Consider the following 12,765-nt stretch of genomic DNA (forward strand, 5'->3'; position numbering starts at 1 on the left):
TTTTTTTGTGTTCTGATTGTTCCACCAACAAGCCATTCCCCCCTTTGTCTCCCTCTCTCTTGGTCTCCCTATTCTCTGATCCATAACAATATTGAAATTAGGACAATTAATAACCCTACCTCTAAGTGTTCAAATGAAAGGAAATGTTGCATGTGTCTCACTTCAAATCAAAAGCCAGGAATGATTAAGTTTAGTGAAGAAGGCATGTTGAAAACTAAGATAGGCCAGAAGGTAGTCCTCTTGCACCAAATAGCCAAGTTGTGAATGCAAAAGAAAAGTTCTTGAAGGAAATTCAAAGTGCTATTCCAGTGAAAACATGAATAAAAAAATCAAAACAGCCTTATTTCTGAAATGGAGAAAGTTTTAGTGGTCTAGATTGAAGATCAAACTAGCTACAAACATTCCCTTAAGCCAGAGCCTAATCCAGAGCAAGGTTCTAACTCTCCTTCATTCTAGGAAGGCTGAAAGAGGTAAGGAAGATGCAGAAGGAAAACTTGTAGCGACAAATGTTGGTTTATGAGGTTTAAGGGAAGAAGCTGTCTCCATAACTTAAGGTGAAATAAGTGCTGATATAGACGCTGCAGCAAGTTATCCAGAAGATCTAGCTAAGATAATTAATGAAGGTGACTGCACCAAACAAGAGGTTTTCAATGTAGATGAAACAACCTTCTATTGGAAGAGATGCCATCCAGAACTGATAGCTAGAGAGGAGAACAAATGCCTGGCTTCAAAGCTTCAAAAGATAGGATGATTCTCTTGTTAGGGGCTAATGCAGCTGGTGACTTGAAGCCAGTGCTCATAAAGCATTCTGAAAATCTTAGGGCCCTTAAAAATTATGTTAAATTTATTCTGTGCTCTATAAATAGGACAGTCAAGCCTGGACGACAGCATATCTGTTTACAACATAGTTTACTGAATATTTTAAGCCAACTGTGGAGATCTATAGCTCAGAAATATAGATTCCTTTCAAAATATTACTGCTTATTGACAAGGCTCCTGGTCACCCAAAAGCTCTGATGAAGGTGTACAATAAGATTAATGTCATTTTCATGCTTGCTAACATAACATTTGTGCTGCAGCCCATGGATCAAAGGAGTAATTTTGACTTTCAAGCCTTATTATTTAAGAACTAAACATTTTGTAGAGTTATAGCTGTTGTAGGTAGTGATACCTCTGATGGCTGTGGGAAAAGTAAACTGAAGACCTTCTGAGGAAGAATCACCATTTTAGATGCCATTAAGACATTTGGGATTCATGGGAAGAAGTCAAAATATAAGCATAAGCAAGAGTTTGGGAGAAGTTAGTTCCATCCCTGATGAATGACTTTGAAGGGGTTCACAACTTCAGTGGAGGAAGTAATTGTGATGTGAAAATAACACGAGAATAGAATTAGAAGTGGACCCTGAAGATGGGACTGAGTTGCTGCAACCTCATGATAAAACGTTAACAGATGAGGAGGTGCCTCTTATGGATGAACAAAGAAAGTGATTTCTTGAAATGGGATCTTCTCATGGTGAAGATGCTATGAAGATTGTTGAAATGAATATAAAGGATTTAGAATATTACATAAACTTAGTTGATATAGTTGAATAGATTGAGTCTAATTTTGAAAGTTCTACTATGGGTAAAAAGCTGTAAATAGCATCACATACCGTAGAGAAATTCACCTTTCCTGAAAGAAAGAGTTGGTTGATGCAGCAAACTATTGTCTTATTTTAAGAAATTGCCACATCCAGCCATCCCAACCTTCAGCAAGCACCACTCCAATTACTCAGCAATTGTTAACATTGAGGCAAGACCATCCACCAGCAAAAAGATCATGACTCACTAGAAAGCTCAGAAAATTAGAATTTTTTAGCAATAAGTATTTTTAAATTTAGATATGTACTTTTTTAAGATATGCTATTACACACTTAATAGACTATAGTATAGTGTAAAGAAAACTTTTATATGCACTGAGAAACCAAAAAACGTATTTGCCTTACTTTATTGTGACATTAGTTTTATTGTGGTCTTCTGAAACTAAACCTGCAATATCTCCAAGGTATGGAGACTATACAGACTCTCCTTTCACCATTGAGTATTCTTGGCTCCCTTATCAAAAATTAGTTGATCTTATCTGGATTTTATTTCTGGGCTCACAATTATTTGTCTATGTGTCATTTTTATGTCAGTACCAAACTTTTTTTTGAGATATAATTGGCCAATTAAAATGGAAGCTATTTAAGTATACAATGTGATTTTATACACACACACACACACACACACACACACACACACACACATACATATATACACACATACATACATAAAGGATTCCCCCCTTTGAGTTAGTTAACACATCCATCAGCCATATATTTACTTGTTTTTTTAAATAAGAACCCTTAAGTTCTATTCTTTTATCAAATTAAAATTATATAATGTTATCAACTATAGTCACACATTATACATTAGATTCTCAGAAATTATTCATCTTATAACAGAAAGTTGACACCTTTTTACCAAACTCTCTATTTTTCCTACTCCAGGGGCCCTGACAATCACTATTTTGCTACCCTCTATGAGTTCAATTTTTTTTTTTTTTAAAGATTCCACACACAAGAATACGATGCAATATTTGTATTTCTTTGTCTGGCTTATTTCACTTAGCATAACACCCTCTATGTTTAGGCGTGTTGTCACAAATGGAAGGATTTTCTTCATATTTAAGACTGAACAATCTTTTGTATATATACACCATATTTTCTCGACCCATTCATTCATTGACAGATAATTATATTTCTTCTAAACCTTGGCTGTTATGTATAATGCTGGAATTAATGTGGGAGTCTTCAAGATCATGGTTTCATTTCCTTTGCATATATACCCAAAAGGAAGATTGTTGGATCATATGGTAGTCCTATTTTTAATTTCTTGAGTATGATGTTAGCTTGTCATATATGGATTTTAAAATGTTGAAATACATTCCTTCTATACCCAATTAATTGAGAGTTTTTATCATGAAAGTACATCAGATTTTGTCAGATGCTTTTTCTGCATCTATTGACATTATCATATGGTTTTTCATTTTTATTTTACTAATGTGGTATATCACATTTATTGATTTGCACATGTTGAAACCCCCTTGCATCTCTGGGATGAATTCCATTTGATTATTTTAATATGTTGTTTCATTTGGTTTGTTGAATCTTGTTGAAGATTTTTGAATCTATATTCATCTGGGATATTGACCCATGATTTTCTTCTTTTTGTAGTGTCCTTGGCCCGGTTTTGGCATCAGGATAATGTTGGTCCTATAAAATGATTTTGGGAGTGTTTCCTGCTATTCCAAATTTTTGGAAGTTTGAGGAAGATTGCCATTAAGTTTTTAAATGCTTGGCAGAATTTACCAGTGAAACCATCTGATTCTGAGATTTCTTTGTTGGAATTTGTTTGATTACTGATTCAATCTCCTTACTAGAAATTGGCTAATTCAAATTTTCTATTTCATCATGATTCAGTCTCAGTAGGTGGCATGTTTCTAGGAATTAATCCATTTTAGGTTCTCTGATAGCATATCATCGTTCCTGGTAGTCTCTTATGAGTCTCTGTATTTATGTGGTATCAATTATAATGTTTCCTTCATTTCTGATTTGATGTATTTGTCTTCACTCTTTTTTTTTTCTTCTTAGTCTAGCTAAAGTTTTGTTGATTTGTTTATCCTTTCAAAAAATCAGCCCAGTTTTGTTGATACTTTCTATTGTTTTCTGGTTTCTATTTCCCTTATTTCTTTCTAATTTTTGTTATTTCTTTTCTTCTAACTTTGGGCTTGGTTTGTTCTATTTTTTTTTTTTATTAATTTCTTTATGTGTACAGTGGGGTTGTTTATTTGAGATTTTTCTTTTTTTCTAATGTAGCTGTTTTTTGCTATAAACTTCCTCGTAGGATGCTTTTGCTGCATCTCATGAATTTTAGTATGCTATATTTACAATTTCATTTATTTTAAGATTTTTTAAACTCTCTTATTTTTTTGACCTTTGGTTATAGAGGAGTGTTTTGTTTAATTTTCACGTATTTGTAAAACTTCTAGTTTTCCTCTTACTGATTTTTTTTTTTAAAGATTTTATTTATTTGTCAGAGAGAGAGGGAGAGAGAGCGAGCACAGGCAGACAGAAAGGCAGGCAGAGGCAGAGGGAGAAGCAGGTTCCCCGCCAAGCAAGGAGCCCGATGTGGGACTCGATCCCAGGACGCTAGGATCATGACCTGAGCCGAAGGCAGCTGCTTAACCAACTGAGCCAGCCCAGGCGTCCCTCCTCTTACTGATTTCTATTTTCATACTATTGTTATCAGAAAAGATATTTGGTATATTCTCAGTCTTCCTAAATTTGCTAAGAATTGTTTGTTCCTGACATATAATCCATCTTGGAGGATGTTCCATGTGTACTTGCCAAGAATGTGTAATCTGCTGCTGTTGGATGGAATGTTCTGTGTATGTTGGTTAGATCCATTTGATTATAGTTTTATTTATTTATTTATTTATTTTTTTTAACAACCTAGATTTGAATTTTGGTTTTGGCCTTTACTAGGTGCACAACTTCTTTTTTTAAATTTAATTTTATTTTTTTAGTGTTCCAAGATTCATTGTTTATGCACCACACCCAGTGCTCCATGCAATACATGCATGCCATCTTATTTTTTTCTATTTTATACTTCTCCTCTTGCTATTTCCTTTATGAATTGATGATGTTCCATAGTGCTATGCTTTGATTCCCTTTCTTTATCTTTTGTATTTCTACTATAGGTTTTTGCTTTGTTGTTACCAAGAGGCTTACATAAAACATCTTATAGCTATACCAGTCCTTTTAGAACAGATAACAACTTAACTTCAATTGCATACAAAAACTCCACACTCTCATTTCTCTCCCTCACATTTTATGTTTTTATATTGTGTATTCATTAGCAAATTAGTTATTTTTCATCCTATTGTCTTAACTTTTATACTTGAGTTAAGTGATTAACACACTATTACAGTATGAGAATATTGTGAATTTGATTATGTACTTATCTTTTCCAGTATGTTTTATATTTTCATAAGTTTTCATATTACTAATTAGGGTCCTTTCATTTCAGTTTGAAGAACTCCTTTCAACATTTCTTGTAAGGCAGGTGTACTGGTGATGAACTCCCTTAGTTTGTATTTTTTGAGAAAGTCTTTATTTCTCCTTCCTTTTTGAAGGATGACTTTTCCAGATAAAATATTCTAGGTTGGCAGTTTTTTCCCCTGCATTTTGAATAGATCATCCCATTCTCTCCTGGCTTGCAAAATTTCTGCTAAAAAAGCTGCTGATGGCCTTATGAGGGATTCCTTTGTATGTGAGGGTTTTTTCTCTCTTTTTAAAAAATAATTATCTTTAAAAATTTTAGACAGTTTTATTGTGGTGTGTCTTGGTGAAAATATTTGGAATTGAAATTTTGGTAGAACCTGTGAGCTTTATGAACCTTATGTCCAACTCTATCCTCAGATTTGGAAAGTTTTTGACCATTCTTACATTAAGTAAACACTGTGCACTCTTCTTCCTTTCTTATACTTCTGTCAGCCCAGTTAGGGATTCTGAGACTTTCTCAGACCTTTCTTATGGATGTGCTTGCTTCACATTCCTTGTTCCTTCTTTGTGGTAATCCTTAAGGTTATATGCTTTCTCTTGATGCTAGAGGCTATATACTGATGGCTTCCTATTTGCTTTCCCTAGGTCACTGCTGAATGCTCAAGTTTGTGTGATTTTTTTGTAGTTCCACATAATTGGGCCTGTTTTCTTTGTGCTCACTAGCTAACTGGAAAAGTTTGCTTTTGCCACTTTTGGGAGTATGCACAGGGAGATGTTCATGAGGAGGGGATGTGTGTGTGTGAGGCAGACAGAGTGTTGTGAGTGCCTGTGGGCCAGTTAGGAGGATCTGCTGGGGAGGCATCCCCAGTGGCTAGTGGATGGGTTATAGTTGGAGTTTGTGACAGAGTTGGTAGGATCCATGTCCTTTAATGCCCTCACATAGCCCTAGATGCAGTTGTCGAAGCTGCCTCCTCATTGTTCTACTCAGTATTCAGGATAGAGAAAGAAGTGGGTCTCTTTTGCACATATGGGGAAGCTGGGCACCCATCTATTTAACTTTCCCCTATGCAGAAATCATGAACCAAAATGGTCTTTCTTGGCAGTGAGCTCTGCTGCCTTGGGGGAAGTGTGATGTGGGTAAGGTGAAGGTATTTCTCTTACCCTCTTCAGTGTGTATAATCTCAGAGATTTGTCCTAAACCCAGGAACCCAGGAATCCTCTCCAAAAGGCAGCCAGCTTTTCACATATATCAGAAGAGCAGTAATAAAGCCTCTGCAAATTTTTAGATCTTTTTGCCTAAAGTTGATAGTTTCCTAATGTAAGTTTTAAAATCTCCATTAGATAGGCCACAAAGAGGTCCATAGGCCTAAAAAAGGGCAGAAGTAGTTTATGGTGACTGAGAGTTGGAATACATCATTCTCTGGAAGCTTCATGTGACATGGCTACCTGGTAGGTGAATTAGAAGAGGCTTGATCCTCTATCTGGCCCACATCCACAGCCTCTCAAAGTTGTGAGGAAGAGATAAGATGCCCAAGCAGCCATGGCAAAGAAACATTCCATTTAGAACTGTGAAGTTAATTCGTTCTATGAATACTTCCATGTGTATTTGGATATAAAGTTAATGATTCTCTGGCAGTCCTGGTCCCTACACTTCCAATATTGGTTTACTTTTTGCACCTTGTGCAAGGGAATGTTCTTGAGAAGTTCCCCTTCATAAGACTTCATCCAAATTAATACATTGAGAACTTCCCCATTTTCTGAACCAGGAAGGTGCAAATGAGCAATCCCAAGGACTATATACCCTGTTGGCCCTAGTAAACTTGCATCATGGGTTGGAGAAAACAGATATAAATAAGTGATTAAAAGAAACATAGAGATATTATGTCTAACTTAAATTCTAGTATTTCCAGAATTTTGAAAGAGACGTGTTACCTCTTCACAAACCTCTTTATCCAAAGTTGCCCTCTTAATTTCCTTTTCTCTTAGCCATTGAAAACAATAAGCTATGTTTCCTACTTATACAAAATTATAAGATATATAAGAACCTCAAAAATAAGAATTGTTTAAGGGTTATATTCATACCATGAGCTGTATCTTAACTATCTTAAAAACATTAGAGTCTCAATTTTCTTACCTTATATACTTTCATGTTTCATCTAGTTATATAATTTTCCAGTTGTGCATATACTCTCAAATAATCCTTTTTGAACACTAAAGGAAATTCAAGTATTTCTCTTTTGGTATGTAGAAATCAATCTGAATTAAAATTATGAGCACACAATTTAAGATAGAACTTTAAGAAAACTAAAATTGGAAAACAAAACTATAGAGTGTGTAAGTTGTTTAGTAAATAAATACACACACATATGTAATTATTATTGGAATCATATATCAAAACCTAAATTTAGGATGTCACAAATATGCATAGTAGTCTAGGAGAGGACTTCTTTCCTCAGTGCAGAAAACACCAGCTATATCCAGTGCTAGGAATGGATAAAATTATTCTTAAAAAAATTGTCTCTCAGAACATTTTTGGCAACATCTGAAAGTCATTTAAAAAAATGCTTGCAGTGTAACATCATTTGAGTTGAGAATTGATGGTGCATTAACAATAAACATAATAGTAATGGTAGTAAACAATGTTTATCTAATCCTAATAAAATCTTAAACCTTAAAATAAAAACCAATGTTTATCTAATCCTAATAAAAACCTTAAAAACCTTAATAATTAAATTATTAACTTAAATTATAGAAATACATCAAAGCATAGAGTGGTTCCATTAAGATTTTCATCCAAAATCACACAGCTAGAAAATTCAGGAGCTGAAATCAAATCCTGATCATATTTTGATTTGATAAGGAAAATGCTGTAGTTTTACCTATTTCTTACCTGCTCATTTGGTTGAATTTAATTATCTACCAGTTACTCTTAATTCCTTAAGGCTACATGAAGTCAGTTACTTAAAAGACTTTTATGAATAGAGTACGTCAACTAATCCTCTAAATATCAACTCCCATAAAACTTTGAAGAGTCACGGAGGTGAACCTGGCACAATTTCTCCAATTGAAAATTTGATCAGTTCCACCCTTCACAAATGGAGACTTGTGACGTATCCAATAACACAGAAGAGTGCTAGAAACCATGCATGAGAAAAAAAAAAGAGAGAGAGAGATAGAGATAGATACAGACTACTCCTTAAAATGGGTTTTACAGATCTTTGTTACTTTAAGACTGAGCCTCAAGTCTTGAGTGGTGTCACCTGAGCTGGGAGCAGGCTCTGATCTTTTGGCAAAATTCCAGAAGACTTTGTTCCATAATTTGACCACTAGAGAAGACCTATGTCATTTTTTGTCTTTCGACACTATATACATTAACAAAGAGTGATAAGACTCAACTCTTTCTCTTAAGCATGTGGTTGTTGTAGTAATGTACATCAACTTTTCAGCAAGATAAGAAAATGTAATAAAATCAGTTATCAGTTTAAATCTGTTCCTGTTGCTGGAAACATCCAGTTTTTCCTACTTCAAATCTATATGCCTCCTACATTCATGAAAAACTTAACAAATATGCCAAGTAAGGTGAAACTAGAGTCAATACCCTGCATATGCCACTCTTAACAAGAGTGGCAGAGCAAGGTTTTTCAGTGTTATCCTGAGAACATTGGCACAACTTTAAATAAACAAGACTCATTTACAAAATACAAGCTAACTCTGGTTTCGATTGGCATTCTTCTTCCTTAAATTATTACTACGATGCAATTAATACTTATTAAAAATTTAACATCACATAACCTAAAACACTTCATAATTATATTTTTTTCAAAAGGAATACCACTTTTCAAGAAATAATCCCAGAAAGTCTCATACATACAAACACAAATCACATGTGAAAACAAGAAAAAGTGTTTTTTATTTGTTGATTTTTTTTTTAATTGGAGATGTACCAAGAAAGGGGAAAATGGGCATAAAGGAGGACATTTAGGGTACTTACTTGCTCTAAATGAGCAGTGAAGACCTATGAGATAAGGACAAGTTGATTAGTTAGTCATTTTGAGAAACTAAAAATCCCATGTTAATAAAATAATATATTTAAACCATTTTTAAAAAGATTTTAATTTATTTATTTGGCAGAGAGAGTCAAATAAAACAGGGGGAGTGGCAGGCAGAGGAAAAGGGAGAAGCTCCCTGCTGAGCAGGGATTATGGGATCATGAGGACCCTGGGATCATGACCTGAGCCAAAGGTAGACGCTTAACTAACTGAGCCACACAGGCACCCCAATTTTGATTCATATTAAATGTTAAATATGTGTAATAAAATGGAAGATAATCGATGAAAGAACATCTTTGCTTCAGGTGCCTTGAAATAATATATTTAAAACACATTCTAATAATGGCAACTTAACAATGGTAGAAGTGTTAAATAAATGTTGGACATTCTAAATATGTGTACTTGCATATTTAATATGTGCAAGTCTGACCTTTGGGGCTTGAACTCATGACCCTGAGATCGAGACCTAAGTTGATTGAGACACCTGGGTGCCCCATTTCTCACTTTTAATCTTGAGAAAATGCTGATGTTTATAATAAATTGTTGAGATACCTAAATTTTATTTATGGACTATTTGCTTCTGAAAAGTAATGCATAGGTGTGACAACCCTATTGGTAAGTCAGTACAAATAGAGAACTTTGAACCTAATCAGGCCAGCCTGCAGGTGAGGATTTGGCCAGCAAAGTAGTTTGCTTGTTTGTTTTTAATTTGAGAAATACTGGGCTGGACTGCAATGCCAATTCCTGACTCCCCTACATTACCTTAATCCCTGATGTCTTACACCTGTAGCCCCATGAATTTTTTTTTTTTTAAAGATTTTATTTATTTATTTGACAGAGAGAGATCACAAGTAGACAGAGAGGCAGGCAGAGAGAGAGAGGGAAGCAGGCTTCTTGCTGAGCAGAGAGCCCGACGCGGGACTCGATCCCAGGACCCCGAGATCATGACCTGAGCCGAAGGCAGCGGCTCAACCCACTGAGCCACCCAGGCGCCCCTAGCCCCATGAATTTATCTTACTTGCCCAGAACTAGCAGGCAATTAAATAATAAGAGGTTCAGTTGACTAGTCAATATGAGTCCTAAGACAAAGCTCTCAAAGTCATAAGCTCATGGACGCCTGGGTGCCTCAGTTGGTTGAGCATCTGCCTTCCGCTGGGGTCTTGATCCTGGGGTCCTGGGATGTAGCCCCGTATCGGGTTTCCTGCCCAGGAGGAGAGTCTGCTTCTTCCCTTGCCTCTGCCCCTAACTCCTGCTCATTCTCATTCTCTCAAAAAAATAAATACAATCTTAAAAAAAAAAAAAGAAAAAAATCACAAACTCAGTTGATGGAGTGTTTACTCTTTATTCCTCATCTGGCATGAAGACTTCTTTGTCCGCATGAAGAGTTCCTCTGTGGCAATTTCATTCTATTCACCCTAGATGCCTGAGTGTGGTCTGGCATGAGTAACAATGAACAAGAAAACAAATGGGAATCAGCAGAAGCTGTTTGAACAGTCAAGTCCCCAGGGTATATATTTTCTATTTTGAGTCACAGATTGAAAACAATGAGTCAATGAACATAGCTGATGCAAATCACATTTTGTTCTTTTGTTTTTGGTGATGGATAAGTCAGTATTCATTAACTAATATTTGTCTTCTTTAGTTTCTTTTTTCTGCTTTACTGAGACATAGTTGACAACATTGTGAAGTTAAACATGTGCAATGTGATCACTGTGTGTGTGTGTGTGTGTGTGTGAGATTACAACAATATTAGTCAACACATCCATCATCTCACAGTTACCATTTTGTCTGTGTGCATGTGTGTGATAACATTTAAGGTCTACTCTCAGCAAATTTCAAGTATACAGTGCAGAATTGTTAATTAGAGTCACCGTGATGTACATTGGATCTCCCCCCCATTCTTTTTTAAAGTATTTATACTAATTGAGGCTCCCTGTTCTCCACCCACCAAATCCAAAGGTGGCTGAAACTCCTGGTAATTACGGAAAGACAAGGGCAGCGATCTAAATCAAGTCACAGCCTGCTGTGATTGCTCTTATCACAGTCATCAGGAAATACACATTTTTTTTTCCCAGCCTGGGTTCCCCCCCCTTTTAAAAAATTTTTATTTTATTTTTTATAAACATATATTTTTATCACCAGGGGTACAGGTCTGTGAATCGCCAGGTTTACACACTTCACAGCACTCACCATAGCACATACCCTCCCCCATGTCCATAACCCCACACCCCCTCCCAACCCCCCCTCCCCTCATCAACCCTCAGTTTGTTTTGTGAGATTAAGAGTCACTTATGGTTTGTCTCCCTCCCAATCCCATCTTGTTTCATTTACTCTTCTCCTACCCTCTTAACCCCCCATGTTGCAACTCCTCTCCCTCATATCAGGGAGATCATATGATAGTTGTCTTTCTCCGATTGACTTATTTCACTAAGTATCATACCCTCTAGTTCCATCCACATCATTGCAAATGGCAAGATTTCATTTCTTTTGATGGCTGCATAGTATTCCATTGTGTATATATACCACTTCTTCTTTATCCATTCGTCTGTTGATGGACATCTAGGTTCTTTCCATAGTTTGGCTATTGTAGACATTGCTGCTATAAACATTCGGGTGCACGTGCCCCTTCGGATCATTACGTTTGTATCTTTAGGGTAAATACCCAGTAGTGCAATTGCTGGGTCATGGGTAGTTCTATTTTCAACATTTTGAGGAACCTCCATGCTGTTTGCCAGAGTGGTTGCACCAGCTTGCATTCCGACCAACAGTGTAGGAGGGTTCCCCTTTCTCCGCATCCTCGCCAGCATCTGTCATTTCCTGACTTGTTAATTTTAGCCATTCTGACTGGTGTGAGGTGATATCTCATTGTGGTTTCGATTTGTATTTCTGGGTTTCCCCTTTTGGTAGAACAGACTAGACAGTATGTCCCCATTTATTGGAACAGGCCCATTCATGCCCTACACAATTTGTTAACCACACTGATTCTGACCTGAGTCAGCAGGGGAAACAAGAGGCTTGAGATCTTTAGAAACCTGTGAGCCTGCAAGTCAAGCCACTTTGCATACTTCAAATACTTTCTTTGTCTCTCCCTTAATTTCTGAAACAACTTCCTCCTAAGACATTCCCCTAGGAGGACACCAATAAGTCCACATGTGGTCTTAGTGCACACAGATTTCCCCTCTTATAATGCCACTGTTAAATAATGTGGTGAGTGCCCCATTGCCAGGGTCAGAGAGAGTGAAGCTTATGTAGATTTAACGTGACTGAGACCTTACCCCAGCATGGCCGGATTCCCACTACAGTCTTAACACTTCTGCAGACATTCTTGGTTCTGTCTCCTTTCTTTCCTTGTTCTGCCTCACTCTCTGGCTAATGACTATCCATTTTCATGCATAATGAACTTAATATTAACTTAGTTTAATTAATTTAATAATGTAACAGTAATTAAAATAGATAGCTGTCCCTACTTTTACACAAAAGCAGATTGTATAATCTGTATAGTACCATTTGCATTAATAATACTCTAAAACATTACTTATTTTTAAAAAATTACTTATTTAGGTTCTACTTATATGAGGTGTGACTATAAAATAAAAACTATTCTATAAGTCATAAAAAGCCATCATACATTA

This window comes from Lutra lutra, chromosome 1 (assembly GCF_902655055.1).
Source record: "Lutra lutra chromosome 1, mLutLut1.2, whole genome shotgun sequence".
NCBI classification, from domain to species: Eukaryota; Metazoa; Chordata; class Mammalia; order Carnivora; family Mustelidae; genus Lutra; species Lutra lutra.